Genomic DNA, 13,329 nt, shown 5'->3' with positions numbered 1-13,329 from the left:
TATATATATATATATATATATATATATATATATATATATATATATATATATATATATATATATATATATATATATATATATATATATATATATATATATATATATATATGCTTTCATTTCAGTTATTTAAAAGTTTGATAATATTCAAAAGGAAAGGAACATTGCATTGTACCAATACACATAAAAAGTATTCATAAATTTAAAGCTAAGCTTGATAAACTGAGGTTGGAGACAGAACCCTATGTTTGATAATATAATAATATATAATATTCAAAAGGAAAGGAACATTGCATTGTACCAATACACATAAAAAAATATTCATAAATTTAAAGCTAAGCTTGATAAACTGAGGTTGGAGACAGAACCCTACTTTATATTACAACTAAGTAAAACTAGGTAAATACACACACACACACACACACACACACACACACACACACACACACACACACACATACATCTGCAAAATGGGACAGCGCGAGCATAGCTCTTTTCTCATATGTCACAACTAGGTAAATGCACACACACACACACACACACACACACACACACACACACACACACACACACGACCTTAAAAGGTTCTTTCCATGTGAAGTTGCCTCTTCACTCGTCCCTTGCTAGGTATGGCCGTATGGGTAATTCATACCTGACACCTGGTTGCTTCCTCACCTTGAGTTTCCCCTGGGGAGGTACTCACATATTAAACTTGTGTCTAATTTGGGGAAAATATTAGTTTTACCTTTGATCATTTTCACTGCATCAGTGATATTATTGTTATGACAAAATCTTACAGTTTTTATGGTTGCAAATCAAGACTAGCCCTAAATGATATCGATGAACATTTTTAGGCATAAAACTTTGATTTTGATTTATGTAGTTATTTGCACATTAATATTTTTTATATATATTTATATTGTATCAGTATACAAGTTCTGCCATAATATTTTAACCACCAATATGCACATCAGATCTCATCTAGATGTACAAGGACAATGCTTATTCCTTCCTGTTCACTGAGGATGTAGCTTGAAGAGTGTTGTGAAAATTCTATTGATATAGTTAGTGTTTATACAAATATAGTATACATGTATTTTTGGACTTAAGATAGAGCTGTGTATATATTGTTCTTTGTGATCTATGCTGTTGTGACTCCATTTCAAGGGAAAATTTACTCTCCAAGAAAAGGACTATCCCTCCTCTTGTAGTGGAATATACTACCATCAATTTAGTTCTGTTCGCATCTGTATACAGTAAAAGTACAATGTTCATGCAAGTTCATAAGACATTCATCTGCCAGCAAGGTTTTCATCTGCAAAATCCTTTAACCCGTACAGTGTCGTCTTTTGTCATCGATAGAGGTCATGCCAGGTTGCACTTTTTTCGTATTTTTTTTATTTGCCCCTAAAAAAAAAAAAAAAAAAAAAAAAAATTGATATATATATATATTATTCATATGCGAGGAATGAAACCCTAGATTGTTCGTTGCCTTATTTTTCTACGTCTCAGAGCTAACGATGTCGTACCAGGAAAGGGAAATTTATCTTTAGATTTTTTTAAAGCCTATATTCTTTCCATTATAAACACTTCTCACAACCCTAAAGCGTGAGTAATGTATAAGTACTTCTTTGCATCACAAAAACCTCAAAAAATAAACAGGAATTGTAAGTACAAAAAAATGATAAGATGCGCTTCAGGCAACACCGCTCACTTCAAGGCCGTCTGTACTACAACTGTAGTTCACAAAGTTCAACAAAACACTATGAAGCTTCCGACGATAAATTTTCATTTCCGATTACTCTGAACTATAATTTACAATTCCACCTAGAAGAAAGTAACTTACCTTTTTGTATAATGAATTTTGTTGGAATGCAGACAAATGTACAGAAAGGCCCTTTAACATCCATTTAAAAATACGAAGACTTTTCAAATTATTCCTCTTTACTGTCAATGAACAATGTTACATACACAAACAAAAATAAAGGGCGTATAAGCCCTCAAAAGAGCATGAGCATATATACACACTAAACACTTCCCTAAGAGGTACGTATATGTATGTACTAAACACTGTACGGGTTAATATATATGATCATCTCACAGTGGTTTCAAACTGTTTTCTAAACTAAGTCTCACATGAGTGGTAGGCATTTATTCTTTGAAGTTGTGAAATGTAGCAGTTTGAATGTTGCCTACCTGCCAGCCTTGTTGACACATGACTTTGGCTATATTCTGTATTGTATAAATCAAGGAAGAGATTTTTTTCTTTTTGAGTGCAGCATGATGAATACATTGTGCTTGACCTGCTGATCAGCTTCTGAAAGGCTGGCTTCTTCAAGTATTATCATTAATTGCAAGGTATCATCATGGGTAGTGTAATATCTTCATTGTTTACTTTATATTCTACATATAATGTCATATTTTTGCTGTAACTATCTGATTATTTAATATATATGTGAGGGCTGGCAGAGTGGAACAGTAGTCCTTGAATTTGATTTTTGTGTGTGTGTGTGTGTGTGTGTCAGGGGGAGTATATAAGATCATGTTTAAGGTACTACAGATTCAGGCAAGCCATTGATGCTTTTTAGACTCAGATTTACTGCACAGTGACTTGTCTGCCAACATGAAAAGCATCTTCAAAAGGTATCCAGATTAATGTTAGCATATTGCAAACATTAGTACCTTCAAGCATTTTTTTGTTTTGTCCCCTCCTATAGACACATTTCATGAAGTCCTTTTAAAGTGACTGACTGTTGTTAACTTGTGTTTCCTTATAACTATCCCCTTTGCCAGATACAAGCAGTAAGGAGACTGTTGTTGCTGTAGTAGTGTTCCTTGCAGAGCCACTTTGGCTGTACAGATTGTTACATGTGATGAACACATTCACCCAATTACCACACTGCCAACTCTAGTTTTTGTCAGTTGGCTTCACATAGTTGATAAATGCCTTTTGGTAATTGTTTACAAGTATTTATCAGTTTCCAACAGCTTCAAGTTAATCTTTCCCACATAAGGAAGTTCACCCACAGCAAAGACATGTAACCATGAAAACTATATAAAACCTGTTTTCAAGATAGGAGCTGTTTTGTTGGCATTTGTACAGACTTTGAGACATTATTTTTGTGTCTTGGAAATCACTAAAATATAATCTCAGTTTTTTGATGGAGGCCATTTTGACTTTAGCTTGGCTACAGGAAGTGGTATAACTTGATGAACACTTCTTACTGGATAACTTTCAGTCATGCATAGCCAATCTCCCTATAATTTAAAAGACTTGAGTTTAAAAATGACCAGTTGGCCTATTTATTAGGTAGCTCCAGTAAACTGAACACTAATGTTTACATGAAACCATATAAACAATCTGGGTACTCTGACTGATCCAAACATGCTTATTAGAAAGCACATTTATGCAGTTTTGTTTACTTTGCATTTAGCTTTCTGTATGAAACTTTTTACATTTACTGGATACTAAGTTATATGTCAAATTTTCCTTGAAAGTGGGGGGCAAAAAAGAGTTGACCAAAGTACCACTTACCAGTACATGTCATCAAGAATGCTGGCTCAGACAAGTTACCAAGGTTTTGTGAGCAAAATAATCTCTTGACTGAAATGACAAGTGTTATTATAACAAGGTATTAAAGTAGAGCACCATACTTGTGATACTCACAGAAGTACGCAGTGACCAGATATGTAGGTAGGCGGTGGCTGAGTGGTTAGCGTGTGGGCCCCGCATTCACTGCCTGATGGACAATGCGGGTTCGAATCTGCTGCTACCACCTGGGATTTTTCAGTTACTGCCGAGTGGCTTAACCCTTTCCATTCATGACACAAACGTCAGCGTCACAGTACGGAAAGGGTCAAGAGGAAATGGAAGAGGATTAATCCTCTTCTAAACCTCTTAATCCTCCTCAAAAGTCCTCTTAATCCTCTTCCATTTCCTCTTAAGAGGTTTAGAAGAGGATTAAGAGGAAATGTAAAAGGACTAACCCTTTCCATACGGTGACGCCGTTGAACGCCGATGTCGGCGTCGCCGGAGTGAAGGGGTTAAGACTATAAGGATAGCTCACTGAAATGTCGTCAATGACGTCATGACTGCGGTATGTCATCTGGTTCACTCTCACCCTGCTCTCACGGTATAAAATGTACTAGAAAACCTTTATTTGTTCATATTCATGGTCAAATTTTGCACTTTTTTGATTGCAATCAAATTAGGCAGCTGTTGAGTTGGCAAACAGTACAGAGCAACAGAATTATCTGAGAAATATGTTAGAAAAAGGTACCGAGAAACACTGCTGTCCACCACACATCGACGCTTATGTTCTCTCAAATTTCACCAACACCCACCCTCTACAACTTTACAGGGGTAACCAATCCTGTCATCAATATTGTTATAGATAATATAGAAGTTAGTACAGTCTTTGTGTATTCTTACATATACATTGATCCCTTTATACATTATTTATATTAACCATTTGATATAATTTTCCTGATCTAACAGTAATACTTCAATTAATATATATTTATGTTAGCTATTTTGATTACAGGATTAGTTACCCCTGCAAAGTTGCAGAAAACGAACGTTAACAAATCTTGAGAAAACGCAAGCACCGATACATGGCAGACAGCAACATTTCCCATCAACCCCCATATGACACATTTCTCAAATATCTCCACCACTGCACACCACTGGCCAACTCAACAGCTCCCCAATTCAACCACATATCCCCAGCAACCAAAAAAGTGCAAGATCTGACTATGAATGAGTGACAAGATCAATAAGTAATGGCCCCCCAATACACTTTATATGAAGAGAGTGAACCAGATTGCATACGCGGTGCATTATGGGTAAAAGAAATGCTTAGTAGCTATCCTTATTATATAGGTTGAGCCACTGTAACACCCATATACAGCACAAATCACCATTTTCACTGAGCACGCTGCGGTGAGAACACAGAGAAGTGAACCAGTTTCTCGCCCAGCACCATTTGTGTACATATGTGACGTCATCCGCGGTGCATTGTGGGTAAAACAAATGCTTAGTGAGCTATCCTTATAGTATGTAGAGGAAACCGTCGAAGTGAATCAAGAACGAGCTCCGGGGGGGCAGCAGGAGCCAAGAAAAGATGGCGCCACTATAAAACACTAGGCTGCGCCATGACAGGCTGGGGCCAACTACCATCCAGGCCCCTCAGGAAAGCCTACCGGCGCTATAGTCTGGCACGTAGAAAAAAAATTTCTTTGCAGTATGTAAGTTAAAATTGGAGATACTCAGAGGTGGCCCACTGTCTTAGCTTCCCTGTTCTTTCAGTAGTGTTAATGGCCAGTTGAAGGAAGCTGAGGTGATTGTTCAGTGATGAATTTATCTTATATAATTATGTCTCCCTTGCATAAACTGTTGCACTGATCATAAGCTAGTTTAAAACTTGCTTTTCTACCAGTTTCATCATGAAATTATTTATCTGCATTAACATTTTCCTTTATCTGTGTTCCCTCAAGAACTCTTCAGTGTGACTGAGATACTAGCATTGCTAATATCCCTTTATATCCTTGGAACATTTATTGTTCATATTTTAAATTTTCAGTGGATGGATGACTTTCAAAACAGAATTTACGCAGAGGCAGTACTGTTATTTGTTCCTCATTCTGAAGCAGATGAAGATGTAGAATACCTCACCATTGCTTTTATATAGAGCTGAGAGCCAGAGCACCATAAAATTTCATTCATATATCAAAGAAAACATCACTTAAGTTGTAGTCCTTGCATGACCAAACCACAGTAACCCCGTTTTTTTCGTCCTTTCATCAAATTGATGCTAAGGCAATTTAAATCAGGCTTTTAGTGATATGTGATTCATACTAATGCATTAGCTAAGCAGTTTCAGTTGTGTCAGCTTTGCTTTTACTGAAAATAAAATTGACATCAGTGTGGGCACTACAGATCCCTGAACAGTCCAGTGTTTACTTTGTTCAAAACTGCTGGCAGGTAGGCAACCACAAGGACCCAAAGTTGGCTTCTGCAGTCACCATGTACATTACTATATCTTACATTCATTTGACACATTTGTAGAGTATTCTTTCCTGCTCACCTTGTTCTCAACCCCAACAGTGTTGCGTGCGTAAAATTTATGCATTTTCGTGCTTGTCAATAGAGCGTCATGTGAATAAATCTTAATCATTTATTTTCCATGGGGTTTCTCACCACTGAGTGTGCTTTAGGTGGATGGGAGGTGTCCTACCCCATCTTAACCCTCTCGCGCACTGTAAGTTTCCAATAAGTTTCTGTTCCACTCACCATCAGGCCCAACCAGCCATTTTTAGCTGCCACGATACTCTACATTCCCGGACGTATTTTACCCTCACAGATATATCATACCCCAATAAATTTGGTATCAATGGCTTCATAACAAACAATATGAACTCATTTCAAGTCTCCATATTGAATATTATAGACAGTAAATCCTAAGTACCAACTCTTCCCCGCTTGCTAGCTCGAAATTTTGTGGGCCAACCTTTTTAGCCGAATATATGTTTCGAAGTGGAATTTAGTGAGGATTCTTATGGTATCCTCAAAATCCTCATATGCCTATTAGTTCCTGAGTTACAACAACATTTTTTTTTTTTTTTTTTTTTTTTTTTAACGTAATCTACAGAGTTGACGCACCTCATCTACGCTCATCGCTCCTCATCTATGCTCCTTAGAGAGGTTGCCATATGTTGCCATTAAGAAACTTATCCCAACAAATAACCCTCCCAAATTTGATGCACTTACACTGAAAACTTAATTTTTAATCTATTTTTTTAACTTTTATGGCACGTTTCGCGTCATTGTGCGCCAGGACCTTTTACCCTTGATGACATGAAACACGTCATTGTGCACAAGAGGGTTAAGATGACTCAGGAAAGTTTTTCAGGCCTGTCAATGTGTCTCTGGTCCCATGTAGCAGCACAGTGAGACCCATGATAGAGGACACTACTGGGGAGATGTCAGATTGTAAGGGAGGATTTTGGAGCCTATGGGGGGTGCTTTAGGTTTGTGGGGAAACATTATTTTCACATTCCAATGTCTATGGAAAGTATAATAAAGTAAGAACTGGAAATGCAAGTGACCACAGTGTATTTACAGGCAGGGGCCATGGGGAAGCTGTCTGGGGGAAAATGTGTTACAAGGGTGTAGGGGAAGTCTTGATGGTTGACAAAGGGGCATTATCATGTATTTGCATCACTGGATGATGTTTCTGTGCTTATGTAGTGATTGACTCAGCTGATGTGGAAGGCTGCCCAATCTCACTCAGTGAGCAGGTTACCTCAGGCCAACTGTTTAAGGAGTGTCTTTCCCATCTCACTGGTCACAGGTTCAATCTCTGGCACCAGTAAAACCCTTTCAGGGCCTGGATTAATTTCTCATGTGTTTCATGACATGCAGGGGTCATGTGAAGGTAAAGTGAAGCCCACAGTGAAATTTAGGCTATACACTTGCAAGCTTTATGAGACAGTGATTGCCATATACCATAAAAATCGATCAGTCAATGGGGTCATCCACCGAGGGGCGTGACACTGTAGGGGTTAACTTACAGTAGCTTCGGGTAACAGTAGCCAACATCAGTTCCATGTAACAGCTTTGCTGCCATCAGTTTTGAGTGCCCTGGAAACGCATGTCAATGTATTTGATTTAATCTTGCCAAAAATGAAGCTGCCAGTCAAAACATGTTCTTAACTAAGTATTATAAAAGAATGCCCAATTTTCCATGGTTTTGTTTTCAAGAAAGATTAAAGTGTGCAATATTTTCTTCAATGCATTTCCATATTTAATGAAATTTTGTAGTGTCAAAAACAAAGGAAAGGTATTGTGACTTGTTGCTCCAGACATAGGATGATATTTTAGTTATGCCGTCTGCCTACATGCAGCTTTGCAAGTTCTCCATTATCATGTATACATTTAAGGGACTGAAAGAAAACTTATTGCTCACTATTTGAAGCAAGTCTCAAGTCCAACTATTCATACTTTTATTATCTATTTACTTTTTCATTTAGTCTTTTTTAAGTGTAGTAGTTTGAAGAGGACTTATATTGTAAACTGGCTCAAAGCTTTTCCATTGTAGATGTTTGTATAAACTTGAACTCATCAAGAACATCAGTTTCATGTCTGTGTTCTTTATTCAAAGCATGCAGAAAAGCAGACTTTCACCCATGTCACTTATAAAACTCCTTTGCCTCTTGAAACATTATGGATTTTCAGAAACATTGTACTTGATGCCAAAGTAAGTACACTATAAAGTAATTCATGCACACTATTACAAGGTGCAGGACTATGTAGTATTGTGTTTAGTGGAGAAACTATTTTGTGTTCCAGTTTAAAATTGTTGAACATTGTCCCAGTAGGTCAAGCGTTATATTGGATCATGACATGAATGCTTACTGGTTGTGCATTAGATAGGATTCAATCCATACATACCTAAGATTTTTTGACATAATATTTTTCTTGATGAGTTACCAGTAGGTGTACTTTGGATGTGATATTCCAAAATAATTTAAATACTTCTGCCATTGCTACAAAACTTTTCAGGCCTTGACTAAAAATGTAGTTTGCCTGGTGCTTGTTGGAGGATTTGTAACCTTTTGGGTAGCCACCTTATACGTACTACCATTAGTCACCCTCCTCAATCCATCCAGCCTGACAGGGGCAAGATGAGAGCTCGCACCAAAGTGTATACTGAGGGATAAGTAGAATGAATAACCATATTATCTTGAATAAATAATACAGTGATTACCGTTTTCCACAGCCCAGTTATGATTAACATTGGTCGTGTGTGGTGGTGGTGTTACTTTAAGGAGAAAAGTTGAAGTGCCACTAGGTGTTATTTGAATTTGAAAGCAATGTTAATAGTACTATATTAGGTATGAGCATTTCAGGTATTACAAGGAAAATTTACTGGAATATCATAATAGTTTGTAATTAACTTTTTCCGCTATTTGCTGGTTACACTCTTTTAGCACCCAATTTGATATACTATCCGGTCCCGCTGATTTCCTCGCATCCAATTCTTCCAATAACTTTCTAACTTCATCTGCTGATGTTTGTATTCTCTCCAGACCCACTCTATTCCCCGGCACTGCATCTACACCTTCAAACTCACTCTCCCTTGTGAACACTGTTTGGAAACAATTATTCATCACTTCTACTATTTCACTTATACTATCAAAGATTTCACCATTAACTTTAACTTTCTGAATCTCATCTCTTATTTTTCAACTTACCATTTATGAACTTATAAAACAGTATTGGCTGGTCTTTTCACTTATCTACAATATTTTTCTCAAAATTCCTTTTTCCTTCTCTTCTTACTTTGACATAAGCATTCCTCTTCCTTTTGTACTCATTCCATAGATCCATCCTCCTATTTTTTCTCCATTTGTTCCATGCCTTCTCCTTATCCTGCTTGGCGTCTACACACTTTCTATTATACCACTCTTCTCTTGATTTCTGGCCTTCTTTCATCCTTGGTGCCCACTTTTCCACTCCTTTGTTGTAAATCCGTAGAAAGATAGCCCATTTTTCCTCCACATTATCAGCCTCAAAAAAAGTGTCCCATTGTGCTTCCTCAAAATGTTTCCCAAGTTGTTCAAAACTTGCCTTATTAAAGTTAAACCATTCTTTCCTGTAGTCCTCATTCCTGATTACTTTACCTCCTTCTCGTAATATGTACTCAAAAAGTACATGATCGCTCTTCCCTATAGGGGTCTTATAGTTCATCTCCTCTATGATATCTGGCTCCCTGCTGGTGATTATCAAGTCCAATCTAGATGGCTCGTCTTCTCTGAATCTTGTATTTTCCTCCACCCACTGTGTGAGGATGTTATCTATAACCAATTCCAAAACCTTGTTCCCCCATGAAGCTTCACTTCCTTCCGTTGACCAGTTTTCCCATGACACTTCCTTACAATTAAAATCTCCCATTATCAGAATCTTATCCTTCTCCTCCAGCAATCTCCTTAGGCAATCCAATGTGTCTTCCAGCTTCTTCTTGTACAATTCTTCTGTCCATGAATTGGTTTTTGGAGGGACATACACCACTACGATATTTCTGCATCCTCCCCTTTGCAGTCTTATTCCCACACTCAAGACCTCCGCCTCCCCTTCGCCATAGGTGACACCCTCCACTGTCCATTCTTTTTTCAATAATAGCATCACTCCTCCTCCTTGTTTATTTTCTCTATTTCTCATCCATACATTATATTTACCATCCCCTAAGTTAAATGCATTTATACAACCAGTCAATTTGGTTTCCGTAATCCCCATAACATCTGTTTTTTCCTTACTCAGGTAATCTCCTATTTCTAACATTGACGATATTAACCCATTCACATTAGTGTATGCCACCTTCAAGCTGTCACCTCTTCCCTTCTGTACCACTTCCTTAGGTCCATGTCTATCACTCTTCAGAAAAACTTCTTTTTCTCCTCTTCCGACCTTGCTTTATTCTTTTCATTAGCTTGATTCTTCAATTCTCTTATCTTGTTCCTTTCCTCCACACTTCTGTCCCTTCTTACCCAGACTTTTTTGTAGGTCTCTGTTCTTGCTAACTTCCATGATTTTCCCACCACTTCTGCAGCCACTTGAGACCTAAATCTAATTTTTACTGGTCGTTGGGCTCCTTCATACTTTCCAATCCTGAATACTTCTTCACTCTCCCCTACCAGCTCATGACCTTCTTCTTGAATTGCTTCAATTACTTGCTCCACTGCCTTCCTTTCTTTCTTTTCCCTTGTATGTTTGATTGGCATGTGCTCTTCATTAATGCCCACCACTACTGCAGACTTCTTTTTTTCAACCATGTCCCTCACTATTTCTGGTTTTTATTTTATCACCTTGATCACCTTTTCAATTATAGCTTCATCCTTAGCCTTGACTTGCTCCTCCACAATTTTCTTAAAGCTAACATTCTCCTTTTCTTGTGTGTGTGAATGAGAGAGAGAGAGAGTATATATATGTGTGTGTGTGTGTGTTATCCACCTTTTTATTCCCCATTATCGAGAGAGAGAGAGAGAGAGAGAGAGAGAGAGAGAGAGAGTATATGTGTGTGTGTGTTATCCACCTTTTTATTTCTCATTATCGAGAGAGAGAGAGAGAGAGAGAGTAAAGAAAGCCAATAGTATGAGAGGATAAAAAAGGAAAGAAAGAAAGAACTGGAGTGAAGGAGGGAAGGATAAGAAGGGCAGGAAAGGAGGGAATGGGGGAGAAAGGGAAGGAAGGAGGGATTAAAGTAAAGGAGGAAAAGTGAGAGAGAGAGAGAGAGAGAGAGAGAGAGAGAGTAGTAATATAACATTATTATTATTATCATTTTTATAATAATAGGCTAATAATTATCAAAATTATTATTATTATTATATTTATTATTATTATTATTAGTGTGTGTATGAATGTGTTTGTGTGTGTGTGTGTGCAAAGAAATTCCGATTCCTGGAAATCCAGAGAGAGGGAGAGGGGGGGGGGGGGGTAGTCTTGTTTTGGCAACACATGTGTGGGGTGAAGTGAAGTTTAAGGTGGAGGTGGGGCAGTGGGTTAGAAATAGGAGGGAATGTGAATCCTAACACACACACACACACACACACACACACACACACATACATACATACATACACACACAAATAATAATAATAATGATAATTTTAATAATAATTATCCTATTATTATAATAATGATAATAATAATATTATTATATTACTACTACTCTCTCTCTCACTTCTCCTTTACCCTAACCCCTCCTTCCTTCCCTTTCTTCCCCATCCCCTCCTTTCCTGCCCTTCTTATCCTCTCTCTCTCTCTCTCACACACATGGCCCAGTAGCTCAGTGGATAGAGCATCTGCCTCACAACCAAAAAGTTGTAAAGTTTTGTTTAGTCGGCGCAACATCTGTGGACATATGCTGGAGAGAGACAGAAGGGGAAGGAATTAAAGAAGGGAACAGATCCCAGGAGACGGGACACAACCCCCGATTAATACCTGGTACCCATTCACTGCTGGGTGGACAGGGGCGTAGGGTATCAGAAAAGCTGCCCAAATTTTTCCGCTCCGCCCGGGAATCGAAGGACCGGGGTTCGATTCCCCAGCCGGGTGAAGATAAGTTGGGTTTATCTTCTTTCACGTGTAGCCCCTGTTCACCTAGCAGTGAGTAGGTACGCAACGTAAGGCAAGGAGTTGTGACCTCGTTGTCACGGTGTGTTGTGTGTGAGTGGTCTCAGTCCTTCCCAAAAATCGGTGCTATGAGCTCTGCTCTTCTGTAGGGGAACGGTTGGCTGTCTCGAGAGACCCGCAGCAGACCAAGAGGTGAATTACACACACACACACACACACACACACACACACACACACACACACACACACACGTGGAGAATATTAACCCTTTCACTACGGCCGGGCCAAAACAGCGCCCCGCACCGTATCCGAGATCACCACGCGCGCCAAATTTCAAATGTCGCTATTGAATATAACAAGTTTTCAGTCATACACTCAACATAATCATCATGTATTATATATGAAAACATGCAGAATTAAATGGTGCACATAAAGAAACTCACTACAGCCAGGCCAAAACAGCGCCCTGCACTGTATCCGGGATTGCCGCGTGCGCCAAATTTCAAATGTTGCTATTGAATATAACAAGTTTTCAGCCATAAACTCAACATAATCATCATGAAAACATGCAGAATTAAATGCTGCACATAAAGAAACATAAATTAATTGATAATTTTGAGATTAAGCATAAATATAGATAAAATAACTCATATATTGGCTAGAGCAAGCCAGGACGCCGTGTGTGCGTCCTCGGATATGGTACTGGGCACGCAAGGACACAGTATACACGTCCTCGTGTTGAAGGGGTTAAAAGACAACTGACAGTTCCTGTCCCCCTGGGAGATGGGGAGGAACAGGGGGGAGGAAGAGCAACGCTGCCAGATCTCGTCTCCGTTCATAACAGCTCGAGTTTGGTGTTCCACAGGCATTTCGTTTCGATAGTACCCTCCCTCATAACCACCCTTAGACTCTGCAAAATACCTATAACCTAGGCTGTCCTTCCTTCCACCCTTGTCCATTCACCAGTACTCAACTTCCCCTACCTGTCTTCCCTCTGGCCCTAAAAACTGAAACATTATTTCAACATACTGGCAACAGCGGGCAATACTCTTCTCTTCCAAAAATGCATCCAACAACAACTGGGCAAGGTACCCTTCTGCACCCAATTTAACTCGTCTTACCTGGTAATTGATGACATGGAAGATCAAGCCAAAGCAATGTTGTTCTTAAGACCTCAACAGGGTGAGCTTTTCAGTAGG

The sequence above is a fragment of the Eriocheir sinensis genome, chromosome 29 (assembly GCF_024679095.1).
Source record: "Eriocheir sinensis breed Jianghai 21 chromosome 29, ASM2467909v1, whole genome shotgun sequence".
Classification (NCBI taxonomy): Eukaryota; Metazoa; Arthropoda; class Malacostraca; order Decapoda; family Varunidae; genus Eriocheir; species Eriocheir sinensis.
Note: the sequence above shows the minus strand (reverse complement) of the source record.